This window comes from Sciurus vulgaris (assembly GCF_902686455.1).
Source record: "Sciurus vulgaris genome assembly, chromosome: 9".
NCBI classification, from domain to species: Eukaryota; Metazoa; Chordata; class Mammalia; order Rodentia; family Sciuridae; genus Sciurus; species Sciurus vulgaris.
Genome location: NC_136469.1, coordinates 30,684,462 through 30,697,753, shown reverse-complemented (window position 1 = coordinate 30,697,753; position 13,292 = coordinate 30,684,462).

Here is a 13,292-nt window from a genome sequence, read left to right as displayed (position 1 = left end):
TCAGGGCCTTAGTGCTTGCAAGGCAAGCCCTCTACCAACTGAGCTATCTCCCCAGCCCCATTTCTTATTCTAGATACTTCGGAGACATAATAAATCTAAAGATGGTAAAGTTAGAAGTTACATAAAATTTGATTAAGAAAAAAATGCCTGTGGATTTAAATTCAGAAATAAGCTTTAAGTTGTTAATGTTGTGCCCGCTTGTGTGGTTTTTAAGATGTATACATTTAAACAATTTTTGGAAAAAATTTTAGAAATTAACTTTTCCTAGGACATACTCTCTGCTGCATACCTCACTCCTAGTTTATCTTCTCTATACATAGTCAACACAAAGTAAGAATGAAATGTCACTTGTCTTTTCACAAAACAACTCAATTTACAATTTGCCTGGTTTTAAAATGTGGTATTATTTTCATTGGTCTTGCCTTATAAATTCATACTATTTCAACAGTGTTTTTTAAATTCTGCTTCATCAAGAACAAGTCTCTTGTTGAATTTGAGACATTTTTTCACTACCTGTGGCTACTGTACTACTAGTGAAAGGCTTAGTTCAGAATAAAATTGGATGATGAGTAAATCAAAGCTCGTGGATTTCCTATTGCCTGCCTACCTTCTCATCTAGATCTGAGCTCAAATCTCAAACCTTCCTTTCACTGTATACAAGGCAGATTAATTGGGAGGGGGAGGAAAGGAGAGAAGGGAAAGTGGAAGGAGCGTTATCCCAGCCAACACTTGAGGTGTTAGAGAAGCCCCTTCTCTGGTCAGTAGGGGCTCTAGCTCTGTAGGGACTGGAGGAGAGGTTCGCCTGTTAGGAGAGGCAGCACCACATCTGCCCCCAGGTTCCCATTCCAGGGGTGCTGGGTCTCTGGAGCTACCTGAGTTCAGCACAGCATGGCATAAGTCAGCCAAGAAGCTACAATAGTTGCTAAAAAAGATCCCACCACTTTGAAGACCGAAAAGCCTAGGTTGGAGGCCCCAGTGTACACACAAGTTCTCAGAAAAGGTTTCTTTCAATGAAATAAATCAAGCTCTAGTTCTATACTTCCTTGTAAAAGACACTCATTTGTCTGAATCTTAATTTTCCCCACTCATAAAATAAGACTGACAATACCTCATGTGTATTTATTTTGAGAATAAAAGAAAACTTTGCATATGAACGCATTTAGGAAACTCTAAAGTATTCAAGTATTCCACAACTCTAAGCAATAGCCAAAAAAGTGTTTCCCTGTTACTACTTCCAAATATGTCCAAATATTACCCTGTAGTGCTAAATATTGATGACTGTTTTTTCTTTCTTTTATTGATTTATTATTTTTTTATTTATTATTATTATTATTATTATTATTTGGTGCTGTAGGCCCAGCCCATGCTAAGCACATGCTCTACCATTGATCTATACCTCCCAAACCCCCAAGTCCTAATGACAGTTTTATTAACATTCTTATGTGAAATAAAATAGAGAAACCAACATTTTTAGAAATGTATAGTTTTATCAAAAGTTCAGAAACTTCATTTTGGAGGAGGAAAGGTGACTTAGAAACCTTAACTTTTCCTGAGTTGATCCTTATGCAAAGCAATACAATACAAGTGCTCCTCACAGAGTAGCCCTTTCTGTTGCCACATAAGCTAATTCAGTTGTCCTGTTTGGGGGCTGTAACTAACTTGTGAAACCTAGGGTAACCCAGAGTCTGGAGACAACACTAAATAATAAATGCCCTACTGTATCAGTCTGCTCAGTTTTCCATAACAGTACTGAAGACAGAATTAGCCTAAATTTATTTTCTCACAGTCTGGAGGCTGGAAGTCCAAGATCAGGGTGCCAGGATGATCAGCATCTGATCAGGGCTGTCCCCTTGGGTCATGGACTGCTACCTTCTGGCACTATGCTCACATGACTTCTTTGTGTGAGTATGGAGAGACCAAGCTCTTTAATGTTCCTACTGTCATTTCTTGAGAACCCAAATAATCCTGATTACCTTCCCATCTCCAAATATTACATTGGGGTTTAGGGCTTCAACATATGAATGATGAGGGGCACAAACATTCAGTTTATGACATCTACCCAGTGTAAGTAAATGTTTTCACATATTTAATTCCCATTTGCTAAAAGCTAAAAGGGCATGCATATTTTTAGAACTCATTAATCAGCTGTAGCTATTAGCAAGGACTCTTAAGATTTATGAAACATATACCTTGAAGAAATGGAGACATTTCATGTCCTTGAATAAATGAGAAGACTCAATATTAAAATTTCACTTCCCCTAAATTAATCCCAATCCAAATCCCAATAGTTTTGTTGAAAACTTAACAAAATAATTCAGATTTTCATTTGTAAGTGTGCATCAATATCTAAAAAATTTTGAAAAAATAGAAATAACCAGATGTCAAAACAATATGGTGTGGGCAAGAAAACTATTAAATCAGAGAAATATATGGAGAAGAAGACCAAGAATTTAGGATATGATAAAAATAATTTTTCATCAGTGGCAAACGGATGAACTATTTAGTAACTATTTTTGGGGTAAACTATACAGGATTTTATTTTTTAAAGTCATGCACCAAAATGAGTCCTGAAAGGATTAGATTCTTATTAAAGGAAGAAAGGAAAGAAACAAATTTGCAAATTCTAGAAAAAAATAAAAGCAAATGTTCTAATAATCTAGTAATAAGGAAGATCTTTTGAAAAGTATGACACTCAAGAAAAATAGTCAAGTATAAAAATACTAATGGAGGCATGCACAATGGCACTCACCTGTAACCCCAGGGACTGGGGAAACTGAGGCAGGAGGATTGCAAACTCAAGGCCAGCTTCAGCAAGACCCTGACTCAAATAAAAAGATCCAGGAATGTAGCTCAGTGGTAGAATGCCCCTGGGTTGAATCCCCAGTACTAAAAAACAAACTAATGGGCTATGTATGTGCATCTGTAATCCCGCTGTTTGGGAGGCTAAGGCAGGAGTATTGCAAGTTCGAGGCTAGAAGGTACATCTTAGCTAGACCTTGTCTCAAATGTTTTTAAAAAAGGGCTGAGGATATAGCTCAGTGGGAGACTGCTTGTTTAGCCTATGCAAGGCCCCGGGTTCAATCCCCCACAACACACACACACACACACACACACACACCCAAAAAAACCCTTAATGGTTAATGAAAGTATGAAAATATTTTCTTTTTTTTTGTTTGTTTGTTTTTGTTTTGTTTTGTTTTGTTTTTGCAGGGATGGGGATTAAACCCAGGGCCTTGTGCTTGAGAGGCAAGCACTGCTAACTGAGCTGTATCCCCAGCCCTGAAAATATTTTCAACATCATTAGAAATCTAAGATGGCACAAGCAAGACAATGGGATATCTTTGTTTTATTTTTGCTTTTTAAAAGAAGTTTTGGCCTGTCTCATTAGACAAAAATTTAGAATAACAAATTAGACAAGAGCATAGGAAAATGGGTGCACCACTGTGAAGATAAATCTGTTATGAATGGGTACATTCTTCTGTTATTAGAGCTGACATATATTAACAGCTTACTAATTGCCAGACATTGTTCCAAGTGTTTTGCACGTGACCTTATTTAATCCTCACAATCTAACTCCAACAGTTATCATCACCGCTTTATTGGTGAGAACACTTAAATATGTATAGCTGCAGCTAATATGTCACAGAACTAGGATTCAAACCTAGGATATAAATTTATCCTAACCAAACAAAAATGTTAAGGATATTTGTTGCAATGTATCCGATTCAATAGTCACATATCCAAAAATTTGGCAGCATATATGTGTCAGAATTCCTCAGACTTGGACTGGGGTGTGGCTCAGTGGTAGAGTGCTTGCCTAGCAAGTGTAGGGCCCTGGGTTCCACCCCCAAGCACTGAGGGAAGAAAAAGAAATTTTTCAGATTTTAAAAAAACAAATCTATTTATTATTTATAATACAACACCCCCAGAGGGTATCAGGGCATACCACCATAAAAATTAACAATTTCATAGTGAATCCTGTAAGGACATTCACATTAAATCAAATATGTAAAGTTTATAAATAGCTTGACAGCTTCATAGGTTTTATTGCCAAATAAGTTCACATCAGGTCAGCTTTTACCATCGAATGGAGTATAAAAAGAGTATTGGGAGCTTTTTGTATTTCAGAACTGGAGATAAAAAAAAATTGTGGTCCTTTAATAACACAAAACAAAAAAAAATACTGAAAACTATTTAAATGTTTCTTTCCAAGAGCAACTGATTAAATATATTTAATTTAATTTATTTATTGAATTTTATTGAATGAAACATCTGGCTCAAACTTTTTGTTTGTTTTTTGGTGCTGGGGATTAAACCCCACACCTGGCACATGCTAAGCTCACACTCTGCCCCTGAGCTGCACCCCCAGCTCTTAGGCTGGAACTTTTTAAAAAACTTCTCTTACATGGGTTTATATACTAAGTTGAAGTTGCTGGCCTGAACTGAAGTGGATAGTTTCTAAATTTGGCTTGTAATGTCTGGAACTAAAATCTCCTCTTCCCATGATTCTCCTTGATGAATATCTCACCATCACCACAAAGCTAGACAATTCCTCACCCAGTAATAGAGAAACGTAATATTGAATTTGCAAAAAACTAAACCTGCTGGTTTAATGTACTATGAATTACAAGTTCATCTTCATGCATTAGCCTGATTTAAGTCCTAAGGAGTCACTTCTTTGATTAGACAACCATTACTTAATGTGTCAAGAAGAAAAATCAAAGGAAATTTTCCCACTAAATTCCATGTTTATTTATTTTTTCTATTTGTCAACTCTCAACATGACAGTATGATTTCTTAAAGGTGGGATTGTTGTAGAATCCTTTTGTATCTCCCCACGAATACCTATTAAATACATGGCAGGCTGTTGGTATGATTAAATATTTACCCAAAGCAAGAACTAAATAAAAAGTTACAAGTAGTCTTGTTTCCTGTATTAGGAATAAAGACTGGCTTTCGTTTGGTTTTCTCCTCACTTCCTCTTTGTAAGCCACTGAACTCTCCTTTCTTAATGCAAAGTCACTGCTGTGTCCTTGGTTGGTACCGCACCTTATTTTCTAAATTGCAAAATAACTAACTCAACACTGAAATAAGAACCATTTTCATGTTACCACCTGTCCAAATGAGGAACCAGTGCCCAAAGAAGATCCAGAATTGTATTTCTCAATTCTCAGAATGCCTTGTGGAAAGATATTTGCCCCACACTATATATTGATTACTATGTTGTTCTGCCTTTTCTATTGAAAACAATTCCTCCACCTGTGCCCAGAGATGATACTGGAAAAGATCTTAAATTCTCTACTGTCTGAATAGTTATTGAGAAGAAATTAAGGTTTGAACCAAAAAAAAAAAAAAAAAAAAAATTAAGTGGAAATATTTTTGTTTGTTTTTCTTCTACTGAATGAAAATGGTGGGGGTTGGGAGCAAGTTAAGTTTGTTTTAATGGGCAAGATGGAATAGTCTGTAGTGCAGGTTGAGGCAGGAGGATCACAATTTCGAGGCAAGTCTCAGTAACTTAGCAAGACACTAATTCAAAAAGTAAAAGGGCTGGGGGCTGGGATGTAGTTCTGGGCTCCATCCCTAGTACCTAAAAAAAAAAAAAAAAAAAGTTGGTTTTAAAAAGTATACTTCTTGGGGCTGGGGAGATAGCTCAGTCGGTAGAGTGCTTGCCTTGCAAGCACAAGGCCCTGGGTTCGATCCCCAGCCCCGCAAAAAAAAAAAAAAAAGTCTACGTCTTCATTCCTGAATCATGGTACATGCAATTTAGCTCAAAGCCATTTCCTTCTCCCAAATTTGATCATTGTCCTCCAGATTCAATTATTCTGGCAAAGAAATAAGAAATCCGTAAGAAGTCCAGTTTGATCTTAATTTATTTAGGTGTTCAGGGGATTTTACAAATAGAATTGGTTCCAGCTTAATGACTCTAATGACTGGCAGGAGGAGTCTGATTATTAACCAAGGCCCTCTCCTTTAATTATGCGAGGCACTGAGGATTTGATGGTGAAAGTGAGGGAAAAACATCCTTCATGGCATTGGCAGCGTAGTGGGGAAAGCAGACATTAGTCAATACAACAAATAACATCACAACTGCCATAAATACACCGGAGGAGTGATGCCTCCTTCTCTCAAATTGTGTCATCTGGGAATTTGACCTTGTCTTAGGTCGGGGAAGGATTCACGGAACCCAGACCTGAGATTTGGTTGAGAAATAGTTTATTAGGCAAGAGAGACAAGGGGAAGGAGACGGTTCTGGGACAGGCTGTGGGAGGAAGGGCCCCTGAGTCAGGAGAGGAACTGAAGGAACACAGTCAGGGGGAGGGAAAGGTGGTGAGGGAGGCACAGGCGGGCTCTGGGAAGGACTGGCTCATGGTGAGGACCGGACAGCTGTCTTATTTATGGGAAAGAAAAGAAGTCTACCCATCTTTGTTTTTGAAAGCAGAATAGTGGGACTCATAACAGAGACAAAATATTAGAGAAAAGGGGAAATCTGAAGAAAGTGGAGTTTCCTCCTGGCACTAAAAAACACTCCCTCCAGGTGTGAGAAGAAAAATGGATGGAGGGGAACTGGCGCTGGGAGCAGAGACCAGCAGGCCGCGCTGCGCACTTCAGTTACTGGCTTCCAGAAGGCTCGTTTCCACGAGGCCTTGAGGCCACACGTTAAGGTGCTTATTTAAAGGAGCATGTCTAAATACTTCATATATTCAAGAAGAAGATTGCAGTCAAGGTCACTGAGAGGGACCTTATCTGAAGGTCGAGGAACTTGGGGAGCTGTGTTGGCTCTGGAATGGCCAAGGCCCCTCTGCCATGAGCAGTGCCCCTCGCTGGGTGGGAGCTGGCATGAGCGCTCCCACCACCAGCCACTTCTCTGGGGAGGACTTCCTCCGACAGCAGCTTGCACTTTGTTAAAGGACCACTTTGCAGAAATGGTTCCAGTCTTATCCTTTGCCCATTGGCAGATTGTGCCCACTTCTCCATGTGGGCAACCTACACTTAAACTGCCCAAATAAAGGCAGTGGAGCCTCCTTAAGCACATTTTTATTTATTTAGAGAATAAATGATCATCTAACAAATCACTTACCCCACCCCCACCATTTGTATAGTAATGATGATTAGTAGAAATCTTTCCATGCCTAATCTGGGAATAGAACTTCAACTGAGCTCCTTTAAGATCACTGTAACTGCCCAGCACTCAAAACTCATCCCCTTAGTGGTGAAACTACTTCCTTTATGCTAATATTATAAGTTATAAACTGATAGGAATTTGTATATATGGAACAAATACATAAGGTCATACTCTAAAAGCCATACGTCTTTATAAAAATAATAAAATAAATTTTAATTGTGCCATATTAATATTCCTAATCCCTTTCTGCCACTTCTTTATAAACTGATATGAATATTGTATGTAGTAAGAAAGTACATGCTAAATAATAACCATGGCTCTAATGGTTTTGAGGTGTTTTTCATGAGGCAGCCTGAATTATGTTAGGCCAATGCTCCCAAGTGACCTGCCTGGAAATTATCCTTCTTGAAGATTAAACATCTCTGATCCTGGGGCTGAAGTATTATCTCAGTGCTATAGCACTTGTGGCCCTGGGTTTGACTCCCCGCACAATGGAAAAAAAAGACCTCCAACACTAAACATTATTAAAGAAGTATGATAATCTGATAATCTACCTGAAAACACACACACACACACACACACACACACACACACACACACACACATTTTTGGTACAGGGGATTGAACCCAGGAGTGCTCAACCACTGAACAACATCCCAGTCCTTTTTTATATTTGATTTAGAGACAGGGTCTTGCTAAGATTCTTAGGGCCTTGCTGCTGAAGCTGACTTTGAACTCACAATCCTCCTGCCTCATCCTCTGGAGCTGCTGGGATTAGAGGTATGCACCACTCCACCTGGCTCAAAGTACATATTTTAAGGTTTGAGAAAAAAAAAATTGAAAACATTTGAGGGGGAAAAAAATGACAAAAGGCAAATCAAAAATTTTATTTAGAGAATAAATGATTCTCTAATAAATCATGTCCCCTCCCATTAGCATAATAATGATGTGTTGTTCTAAATGACAGTCTAGAGCTCTGGTATCAAGAAGGAAGAGTAAGCTGGGCATTGTGATGCATGCCTGTAATCCCAGCAGATCCAGGGATAAGGCAGGAGGATCCCAAATTGAAGGCCAGCTTCAGCAATTTATGGAACACCTAAGCAACTTAGTAAGACCCCATCTTAAAATAAAAAAATGAAAAGGACTGAGGATGTAGCTCAGTGGTAAAGCACCTCTGGGTTTAATCCATAGTATCCCTCTCCTCAAAGAGAAAAGTAAATTAAAAGTCTATCTTTTAGGACATGTGAAGCATAAAAGATAAGGCTCTGTAATTTTTCGTTTTAGATATTTTCTTTGTCATTTTAACCATAGTCTTCAGATATCCTTAGCATACAAGATAAAAGTATATTTTTAGAAATATTCATTGTCTTCTTCAAATTCTGTTATCCCTGGAGTGACCCCTGTTCCTGGCTGGGGTGTCATTCAGTTCCTCATGACCAGCCCATTCAATAGAAACACGCTCTTTAAAATCACTTTCTTTGAAAGTCTACTTTTCTTCTCATCCCACTCCACCCTCACACTATTTAATTAATAAGAAACCAGATTTCTTGAAAACCGACTATTCCACATGCTGCCCCTGGTTAGAAGATAGTTCTTTTAATTTGTATTTTCCGTAAGAACTTTTTTTTTTTTTCTTTTTATAATGTGTGTAGCAGACACACACTCTGCTGAGCAGTTTGAAAACTTCTTTGACTCTGGGAAAGGACTGGTTCCTAATTAACTGCCCAGAGAATGGTTTGCACTGTGTGGGAACCAGTTAAGTGCTTCTGGTAGTTTTTGTGGGACCTAAGGGAGATGATGCTCCGTGTTTAATCAGGCAAACTAAAAAGCTAACACTTTTTAATGACTTGGCAGCCTTACTCCTAGGAGGATTCCAGATGTTCAAAGCTCTGAAGAGCGATTTTGGAAATCCTTGTCAAGTTCCATAGGCCCAAGGGATCATTGTATGACTTTAGCCTTTGAATACTACCTGTGTGGTTTCTTTGCTTTGTGTTTTTGTTTTTAACTTTGAGATTGTTAAAGGTAGAGAATTTTTTGTTTTGTTTTGTTTTGCTGACTTTGAAATAAATTTTAAAATGCATTGAAATGTGAGACATTTTTAGAATTGAATTTGGAAGTATCTCCATCTCTCTTATTAAACTCAAAAGTAGCAGGTGGGAAGAATGTGGTGTTTTAAATTTTCTTTTAAAAGTTCCCTTTGAGAATATAAATAAGCTTTGGGTTTCCCCCCCAAAATATCCTGTATATAAAGTTAAAATTTCAGTGTATTCTTTTGTTTTTGTTTTTGATTTTTTGCATAACTGTGAATCGAACCCAGGGCCTCACCTATATACTTGACTACTGAGCTATACCCCTGGCCAAGGAGACTTACAAATAAGAAACTCTGCTTTATTTTCCCACCATTTACACAGTCTTCATTATTTTATTTTATCTTACTTTTTAGTTGTATGTGGACACAATGTCTTTGTTTATTTCTATGTGATCCCAAGGATTGAACCCAGCACTCCACAGGTGCAAGGCAAGCACTCTACCACTGAACCCCAGCCCCAGCCCTACAATCTTCATTATTAAAAGCTATATGAAATATTTTAAAAATAAAAAAACCTAGGTGCAGAGGAGTTTGAGATAATACCCTGCATCTGACCTCTTTTTTTTTTTTAACATTTCAGTGTTACCAATAAATACTTACAGAAATTTTAATAGAATAATTTTTCTAAACTTGTATATTAACTAAGCAATTTGATCTTCTTTTACATGTTGTTTTTGTCTTTCTCCTTTGCATGCTATTTTTGATAACATTATTTTTAATAACTTGCTTGCGTATTTTTACAAGGAATTAACTCCTCTTGCCAATAAAATTAATAGAACTATGTGAGGCCTTGTGCTTCCTAGAAGCTGAACACAGAATCTGGAATTAGTACCAGCCGAATCTCCATAATAAGGACTTGTTCATTGCAACATTCTCTGATATTGCCATACTGTTTAGTGAACCATAAGAAATATAGCATTCAAAAGCAGCAGATTTCAGATCCCAGGTCAATCTCCTAGGAATGATGTGTTTTCTGTTTTCAGTGCAAAAGAAAAAAATTCAATTATATTAGTAGAGTAGCTATTTCAGAACTGGGAAGCAGACTGTCATGTAGTGTAAAATATTATTTTGAGAACCTTCTCTGCCAATGCGTGTGTCGGGTAGTAAGTCAGCATACAGAGGAGATAAAGACCTGGTGTCTACTTTGGATCTTACCATCTAATTGGGAAGATGGAATAAATGTTTGGAAGGATAAAAGCTGTTCACTAGATGCTAAATTTCAAATCAATGTGACAAAAGAATTCTAAGAGCTGCTGTCAGAAAGCTCCATGTAGAGGTCCCTAGGCCTGAACAGAAAATGCAAGGTAGTAAATGCAGGTAAGAAACACTGGCTAAAGGACCTGAGGCAGGCCTGGCATGGGTGGCGCATGCCTGTAATCCCAGTGGCTCAGGAGGCTGAGGCAGGAGGATCATCAGTTCAAAGCAAGCCTCAGCAGCGGTGCAACTCGGTGAGAACTTGTCTATAAATAAAATGCAAAATAGGGCTGGGGATGTGGCTCAGTGGTTGAGTGCCCCTGAGTTTAATCCCTGGTACCAAAAAAACAAAAAACAAAAAAACAAACAAAAACCAAAAACCTGAGGCAGGAATGAATAAGTCATTGTAGAAGAATTTCTAAAGCTTTTTACTTTATATTTTTTGTATTGTATATGAAAATAAAGAGTTTACATTTGTAATATTTCCCCATTCAGATTGTCAGATTGTAGAAGATGAATCCATAGTTTCACCTATTGCTTGTGTGTATTGCAGATAAATCTGGGAAACTCCTTCCTTCATTACATGAAGTTCCAACTAAAAACCTCTTCCAAGTGTGCATATAATCTTCACAGAGAAACTTTAAAATGATTAAATTAACAATTGCCACCATAGATATGAGAGGAAAAGTTAGTCCTGAGCTCATGCTTTTGAAAATATATCTGGGGTGGGGTTGGATAAAAGGATTAAGTGGGAAATACCAGAGCTCAAAAGAGTACTGAGGTCAAGAAAATTATTTTGGGAGCTAGAAGTTTATATTAAGCATTTTAAGGAGTAGCTGCAAAGTTATATGGTTCATGTTACTTCTTGTTCCTTGTCCCAGAAGCAGGTTGACTTGGAGCAAATCTTCATCTGTGTGAAAGGACCTAAAAACAAGCAAATTGCCTCTCCATTAAACTATTTGGTTTGCTTTCCAGTAATTCAGTTTTACAGTAACTTGAATGTTAACCAATTTCGCTATGAGTATAAAAGTTAGTCTAAGTAGTATTTCCAAAACTCACTCCCACTCCCTACCCCTAAACCCAACCCATTAGAACTTAAGGCTCCACTTAAAACAGATTTCTGTTGTTAATAAGGTCTTGTGTAGGTGAAAAAAAATCACTGAGCTACTGATACTCAAGAGCTAGCTTGATTCCTGGATGGGATGAACTAGTTTTCTTGTTATCTCCCAAATTTCTATTTCTGCCCTTAGAAGTACTATACTGGGTGCTTATAATGTGCCTGATATGTTGTGCTCATTAGTTCACATAACATCCTAATAGCAGTAACCTTGTGAGGCAAATTTTTTAAATTTATAATGGACGTATAATCATACATGTTTATGTGGTACAGTGCAATGTTTCAATACATATTCACATTGTATAATGATTGTTCCAGAACAAGTCAGTCCTAGCATTGAGACTGGCCCCAAGTTTCCATGAGACCAAAGAGTCAGACAGATGTAGTTTATTGAGGGACGTATTGACGGAAGCCTGGTCCTGATGCAGCGAGACCAGTTGTGTCTCTGCAATTTGAGTCAGAAAGAGAGGTGTACTTTATGATTTAGGACAAAAGTGATTTCATCCTGGCTGGAATGTGCTTAGTTTATCTTAAGATAATATCAAGGAGTCAGGCATGTTCCTGGAGCCAGAGTCTGGTTGTAAAAACTGCACCCAAGACCAATGGTGTTATCTATTATAGTTTTCTGGGAAACTATACTGAGAACCCCAACAAGGGTTACTCAGGGCCATAGTTGTGGTTAAGACTCAGGATGGTTGCAGTCATGTCAAGTTGCATCCATATGAAGATCAAGGCAGATATTATCTTGATTTCACACGAAGGGAAATTATTAAATGATCAAGCCAGAATTCAGCCTTTTAGAAGATGTGTCTAAGTCCATCCATATCTACATATCTTCCCACTCCTCTCTGCCCTTCCAAATTTAGTGAAACCCAGCTTAAATTCTGTATTCTCTAGAAAGTGCTCCTTTTGCCTACATTGGTCTCTCTCACCCTAGAATTCTGAAAGTATTTCCTTATTGAGCTCAGAAGAACATTACCATAGCAAAACATGGGCTGGTGGGCATTTCCACAACCTAATTAGGGTTACTCTGTACATGGAATTGTTCCTCAAATTACATATGGATTAACTTCATTCTCATACAAAACTATGAAGTCAGTAATATTATTGTTTCTATCTCACAAATAAGCAAACTGAGACAGAGAGAGTCTAAACCACTTTCCTAGAGGGAAGGTTAGGTAACTTTCTCAAGTTGATGAACATTCTAGAATTTGAGGATTAAAGCACGTATGTATGTATGTATGTATGTATGTATGTATGTATGTAAAGCATGTAGAATGGTAATACACATAGAATATTTAAGTGTTAGCTATTATTACTATTTTAACTCTGTTCCCTCTTTGGAAATATTCTTTACCTCCATCCAGTTGATCCATCTGCCCATGAAAAAAATGAAGCATCTTTAATGAGCTAGAAGCTGGATTTGACAGTTTTATAGTTATGCTATTCACTCATTCAACAAATATTTATTGAGTATCAACCATGTGTCTGATACTCTTTTTTAAGATTGGAGATACAGCAATAAAAACAAAACAAAAAATCCTGAAAGAGGGATTCCTTAGTTCCATTAATACAAATGATAAGACGGAGGTTCACACACCTAGCCATTTGAAGTATTAGGATTTAAATATAATTCTCTCAAACATTCCAGGTCTTTCCCTCGAGGAGATAATGCTACTTCTGCCTGTGATCCACCCAATATAACCTGTTATCTCCAGTGGGATATAGTGCATTTAGAAATTAGGAATCTGTTGTTTTCCCCTTCTTAT